Source organism: Leuresthes tenuis, unplaced genomic scaffold (assembly GCF_036924035.1).
Source record: "Leuresthes tenuis unplaced genomic scaffold, fLeuTen1.0.hap1 SCAF_5, whole genome shotgun sequence".
NCBI lineage: Eukaryota > Metazoa > Chordata > Actinopteri > Atheriniformes > Atherinopsidae > Leuresthes > Leuresthes tenuis.
Genome location: NW_027325359.1, coordinates 32,102,759 through 32,114,356, shown reverse-complemented (window position 1 = coordinate 32,114,356; position 11,598 = coordinate 32,102,759). Strand labels below are relative to the sequence as shown.

The 11,598-nt window shown below is 42.2% G+C and overlaps 1 pseudogene; it reads right to left on the bottom strand.

The window, feature by feature from the left end:
* Positions 1 to 311: 311 nt before the first annotated feature.
* Positions 312 to 10,838, bottom strand: LOC140307695 (myosin heavy chain, fast skeletal muscle-like; annotated as a pseudogene).
* Between the last annotated feature and the right edge of the window lie 760 nt (positions 10,839 to 11,598).

Sequence of the window (11,598 nt, the reverse complement as noted above, 5' to 3'; positions counted from 1 at the left end):
ATCGTTGCCACACATTTCCTCTTTGCCTTGCTTTTGCCATATTGCCAGTTCCATTACTTATCTGGACCAGTTTCTTAGCTGTAGATGCCACATTTATCTCAGTAAATTGTTTTACAATTTTCAAATCAATGTGTTGAAATCCTTATGATGTGTTCCTCTAATATTTGGTGTTTCTCCAAACAAACTAATCTGTATTTCTGACCAAGAATTATGTGGTCATGTAAACTAAAATGTTACTGAATTATTTTGACTCGAGTCTGGGCTATTATTCATGAATGGAAAAGAAAAATATAGTAATATAGACAGCAGTGTAAGAGCAGCAATATTCTTTATTGTTTCAGAATGAATGACATCATATTATATGATACAACGTAATGAAACACAATGTACTTTACTCAGCAGAGTCCTTTCCCTGTAAAAACAAAGAAAAAGAAATGGATCAGTGATGTTTGACTGTGACATTGTTTTAGATTTAAGTTTGATCAGATCAAACCGTACATCAATTAAACAGGACACAAACAGTTTTTAAACAAAGCCTAAACACTGAATTCTATCTGCTTTAACAAACTTACACGTTCATTAAAGTGAAATATATTTACCTTGCCAGAGTCACGGCTCTTTGCCCTCAGCTTGTTGACCTGAGACTCTGCAATGTCAGCACGCTCCTCTGCCTCCTCCAGCTCATGCTGGATCTTCCTGCACTTGGACAGGTGAACATTGGCCTGCTCCTCCTGGAATACATGACAGAATAAAATGCTTAACGTTGTAGAGGAATTGCAGACCGACAACATATGCGATACATCCAGTAGTCGTATGAAACAACTTTTTTCCTTACCGCCTCCTCAGCCTGCCTCTTATAGGCCTTCACTTTGAGCTGCAACTTGTCAACCAGATCCTGCAGCCTGGCAACGTTTTTCTTGTCCTCCTCAGTCTGTAATAGAAAATGGGAATTTGAATGTTTCATTTTTGTAAAGACAAGGATGGTATTAGAATAATATATAGTGTTTGTGTCAGCGTTAATGTGGTTACCTGATAGGTGAGCTCCTTCACTCTCCTCTCATATTTGCGGACACCCTTAACAGCATCAACACCACGTCTCTGCTCAGCCTCAACCTCTGCCTCCAGCTCACGAACCTTCAGAAAATAAAAAAAAAATGTGTGAATTAGTTTCTGGGAGTTTTTGTATGTTTTTTATAGATTTGTTCCACCTCAGAAATCTCAACATAATCCTCTTACCCGAGACTCAAGTTTCTGGAGCTGCTTCTTGCCACCCTTCATGGCCAGGTTCTCAGCCTCATCCAGACGGTGCTGCAGGTCCTTAACGGCAACCTCGAGGTTCTTCTTCATCCTCTCCAGGTGAGCACTAGTGTCCTGCTCCTTCTTTAACTCCTCAGCCATCATAGCAGCCTAGAAAAGATAACATTTAAGGATGAAATGTTTTCAAAGTTTAATAGCAGTTTAAGGGAAAACAAATTGAATTTAAACTCACATCAGTGATAGCCTTCTTGGCCTTGTCCTCGGCATTTCTTGCTTCCTGAACACTGTCATCCACTTCACCCTGGACCTGAACCAGGTCAGACTCAAGCTTCTTCTTGGTGTTCAGAAGGCTTGTGTTCTAAAAGATCAGATTTAGACAAATTATTTTTTGAATGGTTTAGAGTTGTGAAATTTCAGAGAAGTTGTCAGATTATTCACCTGAGAGTGCAGGAGTCCAACACGCTCGCTGGCGTCCACCAGTTCCTGCTCAGCGACTTTGCGGCTCCTCTCTGTCTGTTCCAGAGCAGCTCTGAGTTCCTCAATTTCAGCCACCATCAGACCGTTCCTGCGCTCCACCATAGCAGCTTGTTCCTTAATGTCGTCCTGGGCTCTGACAGCATCATCAAGGTGCAGTTGAGCATCCTGGAAAAAAACAACAACACTTAAGTCACAAACATACCACAAGGTCGTCTGGGTCCCTGCCACGGCTCTGTGTCTGACAATACCTTGAGCTGTGCCTGCACATTCCTCAGCTGTTTCTGGGACTCAGCAGCCTGGCGATTGGCATGGCTCAGCTGAATCTCCATCTCATTCAGGTCTCCCTCCATCTTCTTCTTGATCCTCAGGGCATCGTTCCTGCTCCTGACCTCAGCATCCAGAGTGCTCTGCATGGAGTCAATCACCCTCTGGCTGTTCCTCTTGATCTGCTCCATCTCCTCATCTTTTTCTGCAAGCTTCCTGTCCACCTCACCCTTAATCTGGTTGAGCTCCAGCTGGACACGCAGGATCTTAGACTCCTCGTGCTCCAGAGTCCCCTAACGATATCAAAAACAAAAGTATTTACTCTGTCCACAAACATTTTACAGAGGGTGTTTGCATAACTGGACGTTTCTTTTCAGAGGAACTCGCACGAAAAAATTTACCTCAGCCTCCTCAAGAGCTGTCTGAATCTCAGACTTCTCTGTCTCCACCTGCTTCTTGGACTTCTCCAGTTCATGGATGCTCTTGCCAGTCTCACCAATCTGTTCAGTCAGATCGGAGATCTCCTCTGCAAAGACATGTTTGAATAATTTTTAATCTGTACATGTAAAAGCAAAAAATAACACCATGAGCAGACACCATCTGGTCAGAACTCACGTTGCAGGTTCTTGTTTTCACGCTTCATTGTCTCCAGCTGATCCAGGGCTTCCTCATAGGAGTTCTTCACCTTGAACAGTTCAGTGCTCATACTACGAGCCTCTTTCTGAGCTCCCTCAAGCTCTGCCTGACCCTCCTCATACTTCTGCTTCCACTCTGCCAACACCTAGATAAAAACAATTTGTACGCTTGAGTTATTTAATGATACATGGAAAATGAATTCATGGGTCTACATCTTTATCGCCCAAGGCCATAGATGCTACCTTATCAAAGTTCCTCTGCTTTTTGTCAAGATTGGCAGCAAGCCCATTGGCTCTCTCCACATCAATCATGAGGTCCTCCACTTCACTCTGGAGCCTCTGTTTGGTCTTCTCCAGGGAAGCACACTTAGAGTTCACAGCCTCAATCTGTTCCTCAGCCTCCTGAAGACGCTGGGCCAGCTTTTTCCTTGAATGAAAAAAAGAGAGATTGATCTTTGAGTGGATATACGTATCAGTTAGTTTATTAAAAATTAAAATGAACACATAAAAAAAAAAGTTCTGTTTTTTTTTTTTTAATGTGATGCTCTAATTCACAAATTTGAAAAAGTGTATAGATTTGATAAAAGCATACTGATGCTAGCAAGAGGTTTTAAACTAAAAGCTATTGTTTGATTTGAGAGTTACTCACTTGGATTCCTCAAGTTCCTCAGTGCGCTGGATAGCATCAGTTTCATATTTAGTTCTCCACTGAGCCACCTCACTGTTGGCCTTGGACATACCACGCTGAAGCTCAGCCTTGGCCTCCTGCTCCTCCTCAAACTGCTCCCTCAGCAGATCACAGTCATGGCGGGCTGATTGCAGTCCATGGGCAAGAGCATTCTTAGCCTGGTTGAAACATGAAAATTAATTAATAAAATTTCTAAATGACAAACAAGTGAGAGCAGTACACACTTAAATGTGTCTTACCTTGACCTCCTCCTCAACCTGCCTCTTCAGCTCCTCAATCTGCTGTACGAAGGCCTGTTTGCCTCTAGTCAGCTGAGAGACGAGGGCCTCTTTTTCCTCAACCTGGCGGCTGAACTCACCTTGTGTGAAAATGGTCACCAGAGATTAGTTTGTGTACATTTTCGTGGTCATACACTGACGCTGTCTGCAGTGAAATTCTGTCTTGTGCGTACCATTTTCTGTGAGGAGACGGGCTTTCTGTCCACCCAAGTCATTGATCTGACGAACATTCTCATCATTCTTGGTCTTAATTTCGCTAAGTTGGTCCTCCAGAGTACGGCACATCTTTTCAAGATTACCCTAATGTGGAGGACAGAAATGGAATCAGTAAGAGTTTACCTAAACTAAGACATGTCTTGATTTATTTGATTTAATAAAGTACAAATGAATGCATTGTGTACCTTTGCTTTAGCAACGGCCTCCATGTTGCTGGAGAGGTCATCAATCTCCATCTTGTATTCACTCTTTTCTTTCTCAAGCTTCTGCTTGACACGCTGCAGGTTGTCGATCTGCTCTCCCAGCTCAGCAACGCTGTCAGCCTGCTTCTTGCGCAGAGCTGCAGCAGTGGCTTCATGCTGCAGAGTAGACTCCTCAAGGTCACGACGGAGCTTCTGGAACTCAGCTTCACGCTTCTTGTTCATCTCAATCTGAGCTGCAGTGGCACCACCGGCCTCCTCCAACCTCTCACTGATCTCCTCGAGTTCTCTGGACAGGTCAGCCCTCTGCTTCTCAACCTTGGCACGAGCAGCACGCTCAGCCTCGATCTCCTCCTCCAGCTCCTCAATACGGGCCTGTTGGATGTGGATATGTTGTCCTTCAGTAATCTTTGAACTTTGAATATAGACTACTGTGTGATTCAACACAATCGATCAGTCACCTGAAGCTCCTTGATCTTCTTCTGAAGCTGAGCGCCCATTGACTGCTCATCCTCAATCTTGCTGAGGAGCTGGCTGATTTCAAAGTCCTTCCTATGAAAATATGAATGTGCTTTGTGAGAATTCATGCATGTCTAGAACCCCACTGGAGTTTGAAAAAAAAAAAAAGAATCTGCTCTTACTTCTTAATTTTCTCATCAGACTGCTGCTTGTCATTCTCCAGATCCATGATGGATTCCTGGGCCAGTTTCAGATCACCTTCCAGCTTTCTCTTGGCTCTCTCAAGGTCCATGCGAAGCTTTTTCTCTTGCTCCAGAGAACCCTCAAGCTGAAAATTAATGTGGGATTGTTGTTATCAGGTTCGATAAGAATCTTGTTTTGCCAATCCAGGTAACTTTCTAAACTTACATCATCAACTTGCTGCTCAAGCTTGGTCTTGGCTTTGGTCAGTGTGTTGACTTTGTCTTCCTCAGCCTGCAGGTCATCCAGAGTCTGCTGATGAGCCTCCTGAAGGGCTTTCTTCTCCTTTGTGAGTTTAGCAATGCTCTCATCCTGAGAGGCCATCTCCTCAGTCAGGTTCTTCACCTACATGCCCAAGAAAGATGTTGTTATCACTTGATAGCACTCTGTTCTACCTGATCTGCACAAACAGTTAAAAATGTCCAAACCTTGTTCTCAGTGGCATGTTTCTCCTTTTCCACTTTGGCCAAGGTAAGCTCCAGGTCATCAATATCCTTTTTGAGCTCAGAGCATTCATCCTCCAGCTTTCTCTTCTTGGCAGTAAGCTCAGCATTGATTTCCTCTTCATCCTCCAGTCTCTCAGTTGTCTCTTTGAGTTTGGCCTCCAACTGAATCTTGCTCTTGATAAGTCCCTCACATCTCTCCTCAGCATCTGACAGATTCTCTGATTCCTAGTTTACGTTTGAAAAAGTAGATTTGCACATTAACATTCCACAAACACAATAAAAAAAAGTACAGCTCCTGATTGATTTCTACTCACAGATGCCACTTGCAGCTGCAGATCGTTCTTCTCCTGCAGAAGAGACACCATCTTCTCCTCCAGTTCCTTCTTCTTGGCCAAGGCAGCAGCCAAGTCGTTTGTCATCTTCTCATAGTTCTCCTTCATATTTTGCAGCTCCTTCTCAGTCTCAGCGCTCTTCAGGAGAGGCTTGATCTTGTAGTACACCTTCATCCATGGCCAGTGTTTCACATTCATGAATGAGCGCACGTTGTACTGGATGGTATAGATGGCCTCCCTGTGGACACAAAGTTTCTGTTATAGACAAATGGACTTGATCATTTCAACCCTGACTGTATGTTCATAGTTTTCTGTTTTCCACATGCCTCCTCTCCATCATCTTGACAAACTCCCTCCTCATGAGGTAAGCACGGGCGAGAGCCTGAGTCATTGTGACCAAAGTTGCCAGCTTTTCATCTCTCATCTCCTCAAGGGTACCCAGCAGACCAGCCTTGAAGAACACCTGAACAAACAAAGCATTGAAACATCTTATGTCTGCTATATATACGAAACAACAAAAAGACTCAGAACTGTCCCTCCTGTTTCCCTTCTAACTTTTCAGTAAAATAGACTGTTGCTAAAAGATAAAAAAAAGGGATTTTGACATATTATTCTTTGTAACAAAATATCTATTGAAAAACTTATCATGTCAGTAAGTACACTAAAGCCAATGGATTTATTAATTGCGCTTACCTTGGTGTGTCCGAATCTGTACTCGTCATGATTGACATCAATTGATCCAAGCAGCTTCTCTGAGGCCTTCTTGTTGTCAATGAACTGGCCCTCAGGGATGACGCTGGCATTCAATACCTTGTATCTTTTATGAGAGAGTTGATGGTCTCGGTTATCATTTTATTTTTATTGCTTTTCATGAACAGGAGTGTAATAAACATAGAAATTGTACCTCTGCTTGAAGTCACCATAGAGGATTCTGCTGGGGAAACCTTTCCTGCAGATTCTGATACCCTCCAGCACACCGTTACACCTGAGCTGGTGGATGACCAGGAAGTTCTCCATCAGACCTGGAGAATAAGATTTTCTCAGTAAGGGTAAGTATCAAAAACAAAATTAAATGAATCCAACCAGTACACACCGACGATAAAAGAATATATCTTTCATACCTGGAGTCTTGGACTCATTGGGAATCAGGCAGCGCACAAAGTGAGGATGGGTGCTCCTCAAGTTTGTCATCAGCTTGCCCAAGTTCTCCTGTTGTATGTACAAAGCAGGGAATTTTTCTCATCAAATCAAAGAAAAATGCAAATGATCATCAAAAGGCTTTTAATGTATTTTTCAAACCTTACCCTGAACTGTGAAGACACAGTCTGCATAGAGCCACCCTTCTTCTTGCCTCCCTTCTTGCCAGCCTCTGTATTTCAGAATGTGATATCAATTAGAAGCTTTGTGTTAGAATATGAGACTTCAAATTTACATTAAACACACACAAAAATATAAAGTAAGTAGAATCTTCCAGGTGAAGTTTACGTTATCAAAAATCATACCCTCAGGGGGAGGAGGAGGATAGAGAAGAGCCAGCAGTTTGCATGAGGACTTCTGGTACAGCCCCAGGACAGACTCGTTCAGTGGGTCCTTGTTCTTGTCCAGCCAACCAGTGATGTTGTAATCTACAGTACCAGCATAGTGCACCAGGGAGAAGTGGGCCTCAGCCTTGCCCTTTGCAGGCTTTGGCTTCTCAAAGGCTTTGTTCTTGCCAAGATGCTGGTCATACAGCTTGTTCTTGAAGGAAGTGTCAGTAGCCTTGGGGAACATGCACTCCTCTTCAAGGATGGAGAAGATGCCCATGGGCTTGATTAAAGGAGAAAGAGATAAGGTGTGTCATGAATCAACAGTACCCCTCTGTCACGCTCTAGCAATACCTTCACAATATAGAATTATGAGCTTAAAGTATACCTTTTCAATCAGCTCAATGCAGGCAGCCAAGTCCATACCAAAGTCAATGAACTCCCAGACAATACCCTCCTTCTTGTACTCCTCTTGCTCCAGGACAAACATGGTGTGGTTGAAGAACTGCTGCAGTTTCTCATTGGTGAAGTTGATGCACAGCTGCTCCAAGGTGTTGAACTATGAATGGACAAATCATTCATTTTAGTTAGAAAACCCACTGTCATGAAAAGTATTGGATGTTGAATTAGAGGAATTAGGCCTACATCAAAGATTTCAAAGCCAGCAATGTCCAGGACACCAATGAAGTAGTTTCTTTGCTGCTTAGTGTCCAACATCTGGTTGATACGGATGACCATCCACAAGAACATCCTCTCATAGATTGACTTGGCCAGGGCAGTGACAGCGTTATTCACCTAAAGTAAAACAAGACCATGACTTGATGAATGCCGGCCAACTGTTTTGTAAACAGATAGATCACCGAATCTGCTTCCAGGCTTGTGAGATTCACAACATATGTAGTTTATATTAAAAACAGCATCTCTGAAAACTGACATTCCTGTTATCTACTAAAGTTGAATGTTTTATCCATATGGAAGTAGCATCAGTAACATTTTACTAAATAATGGCATTATTGACATGAGTTGCTCCTGTTTACCTGAGGCACTGTCTGTCCCTTGGTGACAAACTCATTTCCGACCTTCACTCTGGGATAGCACAGAGCCTTCAGCATGTCAGCGGAGTTCAGACCCAACAAGTAAGCAACCTTGTCGGCCTCTAAAAACATTTTATAGTAAACATTTATAGTAAGTGCATACAGAATGACACAGTGATTGTCTGTTATGAACATATACTAATGTGGTTGCAAATATTCAGAGCAGATATCCCACATGTACTCACCTTCTGTGCCATCTGGCTCAGCCTGTTCCTCACGCTGCTTCTGCTTGAACTTCATGTTACCATGGTGAAGAACAGCACCAGTCATCCTGTAGATGCTCAACTTCTCTTCATTAGTGAAGCCCAGGATATCAATGGCATTCTGTTGAAAAGAATGATCCGTGTGAAAGACAATCATTTCAGGACATGGTCCTAAAAAGGCAATTACAATGCACCAGTCAACTTCCACAATATAACTGATGCTTGAATGAAGAAGATCACTCACATCAGTGGCTTCCAGCTCAACTTTGTCATCAATGCTGGCTACAGTGATCTGACCCATGCTGCACATGGGGAAGTCATAGGGGTTGGTTGAGATGAGTGCCAGATCTAACAATCAAAAAGGGTGAAATGGTCAACACGTTGTTTTATAGGATGACTGAGATTCCATTTGACACGGCAAAAACTCAGTCTGCTTACCAATCAGCTCAGGTTTGTGGGCTGTCATCATCTGGTAGAAGATGTGGTAGCCTCTCTCATCAGGAAGCTGGAATGTCACTCTAGACTTCTCCAGCAGATCTGTAAATGTTGATCATTAGTCTCATGTTTTGCTCCTTTAAGACTGTGTTAAATAGATTCAGCTTCATTATTACATGACTACTTACATGTCTCAATATCAGCACTGGCCAGTTTGCCGGTTGTGCCGAAATGAATTCTGATGAATTTACCCTGTTTGGAACAAAGGAATCGTTAAAAGTCCATCCACATGGGAAATGTTTAGCAACATGGAGAAACAATTTCATACTTACGAAACGTGAAGAGTTGTCATTCCTCACAGTTTTGGCATTACCATAAGCCTCCAGCAGGGGATTGGCTGCAATGATCTGATCCTCCAGTGACCCCTATAATCCAGTTTTAAAGAAATTACATCAGAAAAAGATTTTCATCTGCAAGTATTCTGTATTTTCAGAAATGTTGTCATAACACACCTTGAAACTTCCTTCCTTCTTCTTACTATCTCCGCCAACAGAGATGGTGGCAAAGTACTGGATGACACGTTTCGTGTTCACAGTCTTTCCAGCACCAGATTCTCCTCTGGGTATAGACACAGACTTGTTAGTATTTGATCAGGATATTCAGTTAATATGAATAAAGTCAACGAATGTGAGACTTACGTGATCAGGACAGACTGGTTTTCCCTGTCTGTTAAAATGAGAAATGGAGATATTCACTATGCATGTCAGCCAAAACCACCAAATTCTGTATGAACAAATTCTTTCATGTTCAGGACATACCAGTGAGCATGAACTGATAAGCGTTGTCAGAGACAGAGAAGATGTGGGGTGGAGCCTCCATACGCTTCTTGCCTCTGTAGGCAGAGACAACTTCAGAATCGTACACTGGGAGCCACTTGTAGGGGTTCACAGTTGCACAAAACAACCCAGAGTAGGTCTGAAAGAAATAATCGACATTTTAAGTTAATAGTGTTTAAGATTCAACTATAGTGACTCTCAATGTTTCTGTTTGCTCTTTAGTGAGTTCATCTTACGTAGATCATCCATGCTGCATAACGCTCTTTGAGATTATACAGCACAGAGGCTTCATTGAGATGGGTCATCATGGCCATGTCCTCAATTTTGTCAAATTTGGGAGGGTTCATTGGGGAGATGTCATCCTCTTTAACTGTCCTCTCCTACAACAGGAAATCCGTCACGGTTAGAAGGGATCACGATTAACTCCCAGTTGAATGTGACTTTACTGTACCAACCTCATCGTTGATCAAGACTTTGACGGTGACTTTGCCACCATCTTTCTTGAGGATCGTTGCCTTCAAGTACAGCTCTTTGGCATCAGCCACATAGCAGGCGCTTTTGGCGTCAAATGGTGCAGTTTGAGCCTCAATCCTCTCCTTCTCTGGCTTACGAAGGTAAATGGCAGCTTTGCCATATAAGGCCATCTCCGCGTCCGTACTCATGGTGGTAGCGTATGTCTGTATCAAGTCACATAACAACAGTCCAAGAAGTTTCTTACTCACAGAAGTGTTCTGTTGCTGTCATTGACCAGAAGCTATGGGCTTGTTCTTTAACTGTACAGTTAACTGATCTGCAGCAAGCAATCTCTTATTAGAATTAGCATTCAGCTTAGGTAATGAGCTTGTGGTTCCTACTTTATATGCCTTTTTATTTTTAAGGATTTGGAAATTGGAGATGTACACATTTGGCCCCTGATTAAATACACATATCTATGGATTAAAAATAAAAAAAGCTCTATTACACACCTTACCTTTTCCTTATGTAAGAAGAATGTTTTTGCTCCACCACCCTGTTAAAAAAACATGTTTTAGTCAGCAAAATAAACAACCAAAAATTAACTGTTAAAACTGTAACTCTGCTTACTTTATATAAAAATCACAAGAAATCTTTTTGTTTCAAGTTATGTGAAAAATAGGATGCATTAAATTCAAGTATGTCTAACACTTGATACTCTTAATTTATCTAGGAAACATGTAAATGCTATTTGTCTTAATAGTTGTGAACCTCACCACAAGCAGTAACTTCACTGGTCTTCTACCACACTATGAGGCTTCTCCTCTTCTCCTTATAAATGATCTACTTTGCTTACAGGGCAAATAATGAGGCAGACGAACTGGCCAAGTAAGGTTGCAATGACAAATGATTTATGAGACTAAATTTAGAAAAATCCATGCAATGTAAATAGCTGATAAATTCTTTTCATATACTGCAGAGGGACTCAGGGTTTCACATTTCAGGAGGCAAATAAGATGATAGCATCAAGCACGATGCTACGGTGTAGCCAACATGTAATGATATAAACACCTTTGAAATAAATCCAATGAATGTTACTTATGTACTCTGACTTCTTCGAATTAAATTCTGAATCAGTTCAGTTCACTATTACAATTTGATAAAACAGCCAATATGAGCCAGGAAAATACCTTTGGTAATTCTTAGCTGTTCTATTTACTTTAGTAAATTAAACTGTGTGACGTTATCAGTCTCTCACATGGCTGTGGAGGAATCTTGGCCCACTCTTCTTTCCAAAATTGCTTCAGCTCATTGAGGTTTGCAGCATTGGTTTATGCACAGCTCTCTTCACAGCATTTCAGTCAGGCTGAGGTCTGGACTTTGACTGGACCGTTGCAACACCTTGATTCTTTTCTTTTTCACACATTCTGCTGTAGATCTGCTGCTGTGTTTGGGATCATTGTCCTGTTGATGAACCAGTTTCAGCCCAGCTTTAGCTGTGGGACAGATGGCCTCACATTTGACTCTAGAATACTTTGGTATCCAGAGGAGTTCATGGTGGA